This window comes from Xenia sp. Carnegie-2017, unplaced genomic scaffold (genome assembly GCF_021976095.1).
Source record: "Xenia sp. Carnegie-2017 unplaced genomic scaffold, XeniaSp_v1 HiC_scaffold_1, whole genome shotgun sequence".
NCBI classification, from domain to species: domain Eukaryota; kingdom Metazoa; phylum Cnidaria; class Anthozoa; order Malacalcyonacea; family Xeniidae; genus Xenia; species Xenia sp. Carnegie-2017.
The window spans coordinates 998,258-1,011,186 of NW_025813402.1; the positions used below are offsets into that span (position 1 = coordinate 998,258).

At 33.7% G+C, this 12,929-nt stretch overlaps 1 protein-coding gene across 2 annotated transcripts in view; it reads left to right on the forward strand.

Moving 5' to 3' along the window:
- Positions 1–10,053, forward strand: part of LOC124440592 — an 87,634-nt gene extending 77,581 nt beyond the window's left edge. The window contains exons 2-6 of one of the 2 annotated variants that reach the window (XR_006946693.1): positions 307–450; positions 3,530–3,647; positions 4,226–4,503; positions 9,728–9,820; positions 10,026–10,053. The gene's annotated coding sequence lies outside the window, so the exon portion shown is untranslated. The remainder of the gene's footprint in view (positions 1–306; positions 451–3,529; positions 3,648–4,225; positions 4,504–9,727; positions 9,821–10,025) is intronic. The other variant, XR_006946700.1, reaches the window with a different exon arrangement.
- The last annotated feature ends 2,876 nt before the right edge of the window (positions 10,054–12,929 follow it).

A 12,929-nucleotide genomic window follows, 5' to 3' on the forward strand; every position in this document is an offset into this window, starting at 1 on the left:
ATAAATGAGTTGTCAAGAAAAACGAACCTTAAGAACCAAGAATAGTATGAAGCTTTGTTTTACACCACTGTATATGACAGATCATTCTCATTGAAATGCATCAAATTGCAATATTGCTACATAAACACAATGAGGATGAACATTTTGATGTTCACGAAAACAAGATTTAATTATTTATAAATGTTCCAATCTGCACAGCAATGTACTTATATCTTACAATAGCTGTGCCAGGCCTAAGTAACATACAATGATAAAAGATCTTTTGAAAATATCACTGTTTGATTGTAAACTGTTTTCTTCTTTAAGATAAATCCCATTTCACCACCAACCTATGTTGTCATGACAACAAAAATGAATCGAGAAGAAGGTTTGAAAGCTTTGGAAACATCTATCAAAGCCATTGAAGAAGTCATTATGAACAAGAAAGGAACATTTGTTTTACAACAAGCTGTAAGTGTTTGGTTTATATTTCTATGAAAAGTATATTGTATCAATAAAATGACATCCCCCTGGTACCTCTAGTATCCTCATATCATCCTGTTACCATTTCCCTAAGTACCCCATGCTGTATTAAGACGGACATATTCAATCATGAGTCGTTTATTTAAAAATTACAATGGCACCATCCCAATGCATTGAAATCAATAATATTAGGACCATGTGACATTGGCAATAATTTATGTTAACTGTAAGCAAAAATTAGTTTTTCTTAAAGCTAATATTGCATTGTGATATCCAGTAGTGCAATTTTTTTTTGACAAAAGTGTTTCTTTAGAGGCATAATCAAATCGATATTACGTTAATTATTATATAGCGCTATTTGCTAAATTAGTATTTTTAAACATGAACAAATTCATATGATTTTCAACAGTGTTTTTCATTACAACCGCTGATCCAGTTACAAATGTACGAGAGAAATTTTTTGCACATGTTACTCTCTCCTCTTTTGTGCAATCTTTACAGCTCAATAAATTCACAACTTGGCCATCATCCTAGCACTCAAACTAGTCAGCATTTGATGTTTCCGTCCATTTTTTTACTGTATTAACTTTGCTGGTAGCTACAACCTTTCGACGAAGATGGCAAGAAAGACAAAAGTGAAAAGAGAAACACCAAATATACTTTTGCTTTCTGATTATTAACAGTAACATCCTTGATGTTTACTTACGATAAAAAACATCATATTTATGTCATATTACAAACAATATATAAAAGCAAAAAGTATGGCTAATCAAGGTTGCCAGTTTGGCTTAATGTTTTGAGCCAAATTTGGCTTCTTTTTCTCTTGTTAGGCTTATTTAAAATCAATGATATCACCAGTGTGCGAATTAAAGGTGTGCAATGTGCAATTTGCACATTGTTTTAGCTAAAATGAAAACAATTGCACTTCACTTTTTCAAACGATATGCAAAAAACTTCATTATTGATTACTACTACATAAATTGAAAAAAGTTTTCAAGCTTAATCTTTACTGATCTTTACTTTATAAACGAGTGCGCTGCACGACATTAAAATTCATTTTTACACAATGTCATCAAGTTCAAAGACGTTGTCACTTTGAGATTAGTAAGTCTATCAACAGTCAACATACATGGTGCTTATATGCTTATGAGAATAGGGGTGTAATACATTATTGTCAATTTTTGCATTTGCGTTGTTTTGTAAACCGTTACGTACTGTTTTTGGCATCATAGCTTTTTTGAGTATTTTCAGTAAAATCAGGAAATATTTTATTTTGATTCTTGAAAGAAGACAAAAAGAAACTTAAATAAGCCAAATTTAAAAAATAAACCAAAAGGAATTTTGATTTTAAATAAGCCTAGCGTGAGAAAAACATTAATGGCTCAAAATTTTAAGCCAAACTGGCAACCTTGATCAGTCATACTTTTTGCTTTTACACTTTTCACTTTTGTCTTTCTTGTCATCTTCGTCGAAAGGTTGTAGCTACCAGCAAAGTTAATACAGTAAAAAAATGGACGGAAACATCAAATGCTGACTAGTTTGAGTGCTAGGATGATGGCCAAGTTGTGAATTTATTGCGTTGTAAAGTTTGCACAAAAAGAGAGAGAATAACATGCGAAAAAATTTCTCTCATACATTTGTAACTCGATCAGCGGTTGTAACGAAAACACTGTCGTAAATCATATGAATTTGTTCACGTTTAAAATATTAATTTAGCAATTAGCGCTATATAATAATTAACGTAATATGCATCTAAAGAAACACTTTTGTCAAAAAATTGCACATCGTTTTTCTGAACTAATTCGAACACTGCTGTATCACTAAACTGACATCCTCTACTATCGTCATATCATCCTGTTAAGTACCATGCTGTATTAAAATGGGACATTATCAAAGTTCAAGTATGACTTCATTAACAGTCGTTTATTTGTGAATTACAATAGACATGTTTCGACATCTCATGATGCCATCTTCAGTATGAGTGAAATAATAAACAATACAAGGTTTATATAAAAGTAATATGATACATAAATTACAACAATAAAAAGGAAATAAGATAAATTAATGGGGAGCGTCCGAGCGTATTATAAACTAAATATTGTATTGAATTTAAAAAACTTGAACATTGAGGTCAGGGTTATTTTTGTTAATGTGGAGTGCTTCTTTGATTTTAAGGGAGAATGAGGTTTCGGCAGTGTCGATGATTTTGAAGCAAGAGGGTGAATAGTTGGTTTTACATGAGTGAGATTTAAGAAGGTGTCGGTAGATATGAGAGTTTTTGTCTGTTGTGGTATGTTCCTTGATTCTGGTTGATAAATGGCCCAAAGTTTCGCCAATGTATCGGGAATTACATCCCGCGCAACTGAATTCATATACCACCATAGATTTAATTGAATCAGGGATTGGGTCTTTGAATGAGAAAAGGTTTTTGATTTTGAATGATGTGAAAATTAGTCGAATGTCAATATCTGTACAGAAGCGTTTCATAATGTTTGTAAGTCTACGCTGTGTGTGTCGTGAGTAATATTCGATGTAGGGTAGTTTGAAGTATAGAGTTGTTATTTTGGAATTTTCATTTGTGTTGGTTGTGATCGTCGTGTCAGGAGTTTCGGTGTCTAGTTTGAGGTTGTTGCTTTGTTTGTTGTCGAGATATCGTTTTACGGTTCTGTTAATAAAGTGTAGTGGGAAAGAGTTTTGTAAAAGAGTGGATGTGATGTTTTTTTATGTCTCGTTAAAAGCCATTGTTTGTATTGTTAAGTTTGTATGCTCTGTCGATTAGTGTGCGATAAATTGGCACATTACAAGTTGATTGTTTATTCAAACCTTCACTTTACCCACAGATTTTTAACTTTGATCATTACTGACCAAGAGCTTAGCAATCTACTTTTGTGTTTATTTTGTCAGTTCTTCTCATTATGTCAGATACATGGCAATCAAGATTAGGGGTTGAAATGTACTTGTAAATCCTATTGCCATGCCTTTGCATTCATGCAAGAAATTTGTTGATTTCAAATGATAAATTTAAGCTATAAATTTCTATCATTGATTATCATTGTTATCTGTTCAGCCAAAGGTTGTCACAGATATGGATGAAGCAGATTTTGCAAAGGAACTGGAAAAACTTGAATGTCAAAATGCAGAAGTTGATGGTGATGATGATAATCCTGATGATGAAGAATAACAAGGTGAAGCATAAATGATTGTGGTTTGTTTTAAAAGTTACTGTGTTTTATTTTTATTATACATGACCCTGCGGTTAAAACCCAACACAGATATCGATCTTTCATGTGACTATTAGAAATAAATGTTTCATGGTCAGTATTTCGAGAGAAAATTTATTTAAGGTCCATTATGGTTAAAATACAGCCTCAAATATTTAACTTGAGATGAATTGGACCTTCATGAAACTATTGTAAATGTGTAGTCGTTGAAATGGAAGTTAAATTTCATCTTGACTTAATCTCGACGTTCGCCTTTTTTGTGTATCAGAACTTATACAGTCAGTGAAGTTTGTTGAAAATTTCTATAGCTACTTTCTAACTTTATATATCATTAAATGAAATCAAGAATATTTGAAATTTCAAACGCGGAAGTGTATTAAGATGTTCGCTGTAAAATTACAAAAGTTCACAAAACGATAGAACCTTTATGATTTTATCGACATTGCAAATGGACAAAGCAACAATAAAAATAAACATTACTAGTTTTATGAAATAGTGTTGTTTCGTTTTCATCTGATGTATTTCATACCGCTTCTGTTCAGAGCTTGTTTTGACTCTTGGGAGATGTTTCCATCACGAAAGTCAAAGTGTAAGTGATATCTGACGATGTCATGAGCTCGACGCAGTTTATAAACATTTACAAGAACCAATCAAAACCTTGTGATTTCACCACCCAAAGAAAATTCTGATTCTGATCATAATTATGTACATTGACGCCCACCATTCTGTGACGTAAATCGATGAAGGTAAAGCGAACATCTTCACATCTTCATGTTGTCAGGTTGAGATTTCTACTTCAGAAGAGAGGTTGCTGTAAGAGGTAGGAAAGCTTATCTATTTTATTTTACTCATGTTGAAAATAAATTTCAATCGAATTTAGCTGTCGTGCCTTAAATGCCGAGGCTCGATGCTCTATTTGCTGTTGTGCAAAAGTTTTAAATTAATTTTCATACGATGTACCCATACACCTCGAGATTTTTTCATCTGCTAAAAGTATTGAAACATTTAATGAATTTTCACAAACTGTCAGGTAAATAACGCGTACGAAAAGCGTCGTGCGACTCCTAAATTTATAGTAAGTTTAATGATGTGAAAAGGGTGCTTTTGATGCGAATGGAGGTATGAAGATTCCAAGTTCACTTTAATATGCATATTACAAACGACATGAACAGTATCAGTTTATACGTACCTAAGGGTCGTGCGACCCCTAAATTTATAGTAAATTAAATTGTGTGAAAAGTGCTGCCTCCGAAATGAAGAAAAACCTCCCCAGTGCCTTAATTTACCTATTTGTTTATCACAAACCAGATGACCACAATATGTTCGTTGTGAATAGTTGCTGATCATCAGGAGCGTAGCCTGCCCGCATGCTTATTTGGTCGTGCTATGTAAATTTTTCTGTGTTCACTCACTGTAAAAACAATGGATTTCTAAAGAAATGAATTTAATGTTAGTGATCTAAAATTTACATAGCACGACTAAATTAGCGGGTTGGTGCCGCTGCTGATCATGCGCACACTAACTCAATAAGTGATCAGTCACGGAAGTAAATAAGTAAGAAAGTTCTGTCCGGTTCAAACGTCGAACTTATCATGTGCCGAACTTAATATATTTTGGCCGAGAAAACTAGGGCGAGTTTTAAACATCGCGTGTTTGGTGATAACTGGCGCCATTTAGCGTTCATTTCAGTCAAACACATCTGCGGCAAAGGACAGTCTGTGTCGACTCTGCCATTTTCCTTCGACTCTGTGCTCGCTCAAACATGCTACGAATCAAAAAAATTCTTCAGCTAGTTTCCGTTCTGATTTGGTGTTTTGTTTTCGTCATTTTTGAACATATGATAAAATAAAAACACTGAATAAACTTCTAACAACTTAACAAGAAGTCATATGATGTGTGTAAATCACTATGAATGTATTACATGTATTGCATAATTAACACTTCAAGACCTAAAGCAACCGAAGGCTTACTATAAACAATTAAATTCGACAAATTAAGTTCGACTTTTAAATCGATGTCGAGCCACGTCGTTCTTTGCCGTACCAAATATGAATTAGGTTCGGCACATGAAAAGCACAACGTTTGAACCGTGCCTAAGCGAAAGTCGGTGATCTTTACTTGTTGCCTTTTCAAGTCAATAAAGACGATTTAAGACGACAGTTCTTTGAAAACAAAGGTTCAGGAGTCTTCTGCATCGGAAAATTTCGAAAAACTGACGTTGTTCAACAACTTGTGGCAAAGAACAAACTAAGAGATTGTGATAATTTGAATTGTACGAGTAATAATTATAACATTGCAAAAGCTATCATTGGCTAAAATATTGTTGCTTTTCGTTGTGGACTGTGTTTCTACATTCATTAAATATGAAAATAAAGTTCTTTATGCGCATTTGAAACAAGCACATACTGATGTTAAATGTGCAAACCATTATGTAATCTTGTGTTAAGATGGCTTTGGCTAACACGCAGTCGTCCTATTCCATAGCATCATGACTTTCCTTCATAAAACTAACATATGCTCAGTACAACTAAAATGTAATGTGTTAAATGGTACTTCCAAAACCATTGCAAAAGTTATCAAAGTTTGAAACATCCTGTTTAGAAGGCTGCTGTAAATACAAATCAACAGCAATCCGACAATTCAAGAAAAATTACTATTTCCCTGATTATAACTGAAGGTTGATTACTGTCATACAAAATGAAATAGTTTTATTCCACGAGACTTTGAAATTGAACTATTACAAACATCGAGTTATTTCATGAAACATTAAGTCGAATTCAGTGAAGCATGCATGTTCCCAAGTATTTAATGATTCAGACAAATATTGTTGATAAAATTAAATAGAAAAGTATCCAGTATTTTGACACGACAAAAGCTGCAGTGAGAAGCAACTACAACTTATGCTTGACCGCAGTCTATGTAAGCATCTTTGCCAACTTTAACAAAGCCTATCGCACATTGAACATCAGCATTTGCTTCATTCAAATGCAACCAAACAACTTTATTTTCAGATTACATGGACGTAGATACGCTACCATAAACATAAAGCAACAAAATTTTAGCTTGAAAGTCTTCTTTGTCATGATGTTGTTGACAAAACCTTCCGACGATATTACTGCTAAAGTAAAGCAGTCTTTTTTAAAATTTTAGAGGCAGAATACTCCTGAACGTCCGTACTAGATTTCTGAAAAGAAATAGCGTCTTTAGTCTGACTTTGAAAGGCGAAAAGAAACAGCACAATATAGATTTTGCATTGTCGTCCACAAATACAAAATTACGCTTACATGTCGTGCCACTTAAGACCACAAAACAATACGCGCTTCGAGTTACTTGAGCTGGTTGTCTATTAGTTTATTGTTATGCATGAATTTGATTGGTTGTCACAGGCCAATAAGCTTCTTTTTTCGGTTTTCACGCCAGGTTTTTTTTGGAGGGATATACTCATTGAGCTCTATAAGACCTGGAGGGGCAAAGGGGCCTGGGCCTCGTGGTCAAAAACATGGCGGTAATGGCGGATTTTGGTGGTCAAAACTTCCACTTTAAAAATTTTTTTCAATATTCACTCCCTCCTGATTTCTAATACTGTTTGTATGAACGAAAACAAGTGAGAAAAAAAACAATTACGATACCGACAGCATATCATGTGAAAATAATGCTTCAGCATTGCGTGAAAAACACAGTACAGACACACATCAAAATAAAGAAGATCGACGGTAGAGAAACGCATATTTTGGCTGTAACATTTAAGTTATTTTATGACATTTTAGCCTTTTAAAAGTGAAAATCAAACGGCCATTCTTTACTAGACCTGTCAATCTCGTCAAACTTGTACATTATTTCATGCTTTTGTGTGTTTGACTGTTTGTAAACAGTTTGGTGCACATATTTTTCTTGCTTCAAATGGATAAATCTGTGTAAAAATGCTCCTAAGGAAGCGAGAAAATGTTTGCTTCAGTCCTACGACATAAGTCAACTGAAAATTTACCATGGATAAGTATAAGTGTATTGTCATTACCTGATAAATCTACTGAAAACGCATAAAGAAAGTATGTTGAACTAGAAGAGCTACAAAAAAGAAAAAAATTCAAAACACCATGACACTGTTGCTTGGTAATTTGTATTTTGTAAACAGCTTGGCAGAATCTTGGATCTATTACTGAACAGAACTACATTAATTTTCCATTGAAATTACAAACTTGGAAACTAAAGTGCATTGGTTTCTCTGACAAAAACACTGTCTATTGCTGCATGAAGGCAAAATAGTTATTTGACAGTGTAGGTGAAGAAATTTATCAAGTTCTATAGATATTAAGTAAATGGTTTGAACCTGGGAGTATCGTTATATGTTTGTAAATGATGATCGTCCAGGTTAATAAAGTCCTGAGAAGGACTGTTTTTGATGTTGTTGACTGACGTTTCGACAACCTTAGCGGTAGTCATCTTCAGAGTCGTTGTCGAAACGTCAGTCAACAACATCAAAAACAGTCCTTCTCAGGACTTTATTAACCTGGACGATCATCATTTACAAACATATAAGTTCTATAGATATTATTGTGCATTACTTACAATTTTTTGAATTGTGTAATATATGTCATGAACAAGATATAATTTTTCAAAAATGCTAACCCCCTTGAGCACTACTACTCTTCTGTTTTGCTTAAACAACTTACAGCTACCAATACTAATTATTTATATGTACAAACTAACATTTGGGAATTAAATGATAAACAACTTGTTAAATCTTTGTATTTTATATCAAGCCTTTGAATTAGTTCCTTTTATCTCTTGGTAAAAAAAATATTAATTAAAGACTTACAAATCAAGTTTCTCGAAAATAGTATTTTGTACAAAGAAACTAAATAATTGGAAAGGTCACATGTTGAAGACAGACTTTGCTTCTTTGACTAGGTTGCTTGACCATGAGCAAATTTAAATTTGTTTACAATGTGTTCAAAGAATTCTTTTTATTGATTTCTACTAATTCTTCATAAGACATGAAGAATTTCTTTGCCATCTATTTTTGCTTCTTCTACATTCAACTTCATTGTAACCAATGCATCCGATGTGAATTTGTGGATCACCTGGAATCATACCAAGTATGGATTTAATGAGATGAGACAATAATATGTTTAATTTTTCATGCATATTAATGATATAATCATAAGCTACTGTTGAACAAAAATTTCAAGGTAGAAACAAATCTTAGCACATTGTTCAACACACTACTTTTATCTTGGTTTTGAAGTAGTAACCTGTTTACTATAACAATAAATACTTCATTTACAGAAACGCTAAGTAGTACTTTAAAATTGTTTGCATAAATCCAACTTTCCAATCCCATTATAATTGTCTACACAATACAGTCAGTCAAATTGAGCAGGCAAACAGTTTAGTTATTTTTAATATACAACATATACCATAGTTCTCATTAATTTTGAATGGCACTGCATTCAATTTCAACACAACTCTGTTGTAAACTTTCCCTTCATCTTTAAAAAAAAAACATGAACAAATTATGCCCCATTTTTGGGAGGTAAACTCAATTCAAATCAGGAGAGTTAAGCTTGATGCCTTGATCATGATACAAGATGGATGCAAAACTTGATAAAAATTGACAGCTTCGCCACGTCTGGCGAGCGATTAAGTGAAGAACAAACAAGACTGGACCAAAATAACTTTAAATTAAAACTTAGTAGTAGAAACACTCTTCAAGTATCGTGTTAAAAACAAAATAGTAAAACTAATACTGTGCTACTTACCGGAGTCAAGAAATGTTCCCTTTTCTGTCACTATTTCAGCATCCGCAAACCACAAAAGTTGGCAGTTTAATAAATAAAGTTTTAAAAAAGTGTTTATGTTAGGAAAATAAATAGTTTTGATATTTTCTATACTCGCAATCGTGGTGGTCAAATCAGGGTGGGCGACAAAAATTTTATTTCATGAGCCCGCGTCTCTCCGCTGACTTTGACCACCAAAATCCGCCATGTTTTTGACCACGCGGCCGCGCTAATAATTCATACTAATTTTGTTGACGTTTCCTCCAGTTATTATAGAACTCAATGGATATACTACACAACAAAACTGGTGTGAAGAATTAAATCCGATCATTCCGAAGTAAAGTGTTGCTGGAAGATGAGGTAAGTCATTTATAATTTTTTTTTTGAAAGAAAAAAAAATCGTCATCAGCTTTGGTCGTGACGTAGGAGAATTTCTATGTGTTGTTACTATTTTATTATATATACTTTTCTATTTTATTACATATTTATTTTACAACTTTTACTTTTTCATTTTAATTTTTCTTACTTTTATTTTTTTATTTTAAATTACTTTCATTGGTGTTAGTAATTTCCTTAGATTTATTCTCTTTTACGCATATTGCTTGTGGTGAGCCCTGCAGTTTTCAACACCAATGACTAACGCATGCGCATTAGAGTAAAGCGATTTTTCTTGCTGTGAAACAAGAAAAAATGAGAGTCCCCCATTGGCCATGTCAAGAAACAGAGGCTGCTGCAGAAGTTAATGATAAATCAATTAGGAACTGGATAAATGAACAATTGTAATTTATATAGTCAATCAATTTTATATATTTTATTTGTTGTACCAAGAACATGTTGTATATATTTATGTATTGAATGAAAAGAAAATATCCAACATTTTACTTCTCAACCTTTTTAAAAAGTTTTTATGGTTCAAAGACAAGTTTGTTCCTACATTGCTCTATTGGTAACAGTGTCTAAGAGTTTTCTGTGAAATGCAGAATTTAGACATTCCTACATTCCTATAATTGAATGGCACACAGCTGAAGGTTGATTGAGTTGTCAAGAGAAAGGATAACAATGTGCTACTGAGGATCACAAGCATCCTAAGTTAGACCACAAGACTATCAGCGTCACTGAGTTGTCAAGAGAAAGAATAACAATGTGCTACTGAGTATTACCAGCATCCTAAGTTAGACCACAAGACTATCAGCGTCACTGAGTTGTCGAGAGAAAGGATAACAATGTGCTACTGAGGATCACCAGCATCCTAAGTTAGACCACAAGACTATCAGCCTCACTGAGTTGTCAAGAGAAGGGATAACAATGTGGTACTGAGGATCACCAGCATCCTAAGTTAGACCACAAGACTATCAGCGTCACTGAGTTGTCAAGAGAAAGGATAACAATGTGCTACTGAGAATCACCAGCATCCTTAGTTAGACCACAAGACTATCAGCGTCACTGAGTTGTCAAGAGAAAGGATAACAATGTGCTACTGAGGATCACCAGCATCCTAAGTTATACCACAAGACTATCAGCGTCACTGAGTTGTCAAGAGAAAGGATAACAATGTGCTACTGAGAATCACCGGCATTCTAAGTTAGTCAAGTAGGTGAAATTGTCGAGTGTGGTATGGTTGGTAAGGGGGAGGGGGGGGGGAGAAATTGCTCTCGTAAGGTGACATTGCTTATCCAACGTACGTGAAACAACTATGATAATATTTTACCACTTTTGGTTCTATGAAAGAATGTTTTATACAGTGCGGTGTTTGATATTAAATGAAAACATGATCTTCGCACTTTGCTGGACAATTTAAGCAATTGTCTCATGAACCTGAAAAAATCAGGTGACTCAACGGGATTTGAACCCAAGACCTCTGCGGTACCGGTGCAGTGCTCTGACCAACTGAGCTATGAAGTCACACAGAAGAGAGCAGGTCAATTTCTTGGGCTCATGTTTTCTCGTGAAAGGAGTGTCATATGAAAGAATTCTTTCATATGACATTCCTTTCAAATATGTCCAATAGACTCAAGTGATGTCCTTCAGATAATAGTTACCCAGTCAGACAAAGCAATTATTCCTTTCATGTCATATGAAAGAATTATTTCATATGACATTTCTTTCACATGAAAGAATTCTTTCATATGACATTCTTTTCATGTCATATGAAATAATTATTTCATATGACTTTCGTTTCACGAATTCTTTCATATGACACTTGCTTAAATTGTCCAGCAAAGTGCAAAGATCATATCTTCATTTCACTTTTGGTTCTACAACAGAATACTGGCATATACAAGTTTATCTGAAGGATTTTTTATATAATGAATTATAGAACGTCGTGTATTTCGGTGACGTCGACATAAAAACTTGTGTTTTGTTACTGTTGGCGAAAAGAACGGAATCGTCGGAATCAGGAAGTTGTAAATTTTATTATAGTGTGTTTCATTCAGCCTTCAGACGCGCGACTAAAGCGATTGCCTAGTGTGTTTCAGCCTTAACTGTTCAATCACGTTAGTTTGATTTCGATTTATGTAAATAAAATAATAATGAACAAAAATTAAATTACATAAACTCTTTTCAGAATCATTCAACTTTTTAAATTTTCAAACATCGAATTTTTCATGCGCAATTTTTTGCATCATGGATCAGGGGCTTCTCCTATATTTACAACTATATGAATATTTCCATAATTTCGTAATGGCACGATTGAAATGAAGAATAAAGTAAAGTTATTTAAAATGCTGAATTTATCATAGGATGCTTGATACGTGTTAATCAGTAAAAGGAAAAGGTTTGATGAAATATTAGTGATATTTACACGGCAAATATCATAAGTGTGATAGAGACAAAGTTGAACATTACACTCAATTTTCTCTAAAACACAAAGAAGCCTTAGACACACGCAAACAAAAACCAGATCTTAACAAACAAATTCAACATTTTAACATAATTTTCTAATTTCCCTAATTTCGTAATTGCGTATAATGAAAAATCTGACAAGTTTGAAATTGTGAATGCATTGATAGAAACACATTTATAGAAATAAATTTTAAGTAAGATAAATCCAAATACATTCGAGTGATTCGACACAAAGGTTAGCAAATGTTGGAAGAATTGGCGACTTTCGTCGTCATAGATTGATGTACACCTAAATATTGCCAAGTTCACAAACCATTTACTGGTTAAAGTAAATGGTTTGAACCCGGGAGTATCGTTACATGTTTGTAGATTTAGATCGTCCAGGTTGGTATAGTCCTGAGAAGGACTGTTTTTGTTGTACACGCACATCACAACATCACACCTACATCACACATCACTACTAAAAATGTTTCGCTCGGGGTTTCGCTTTCCCAATTTCGGCATTTTGCCATGTCCGGCTTTCTGGTCTTTTCTGCAATTGACATTCGACTGGATGAATGTGATTGGTTACGTGAACAGTTTTGCTGAGTCTCTGAGTTTCTGCAAGGCAGTGATGTATAAGGAC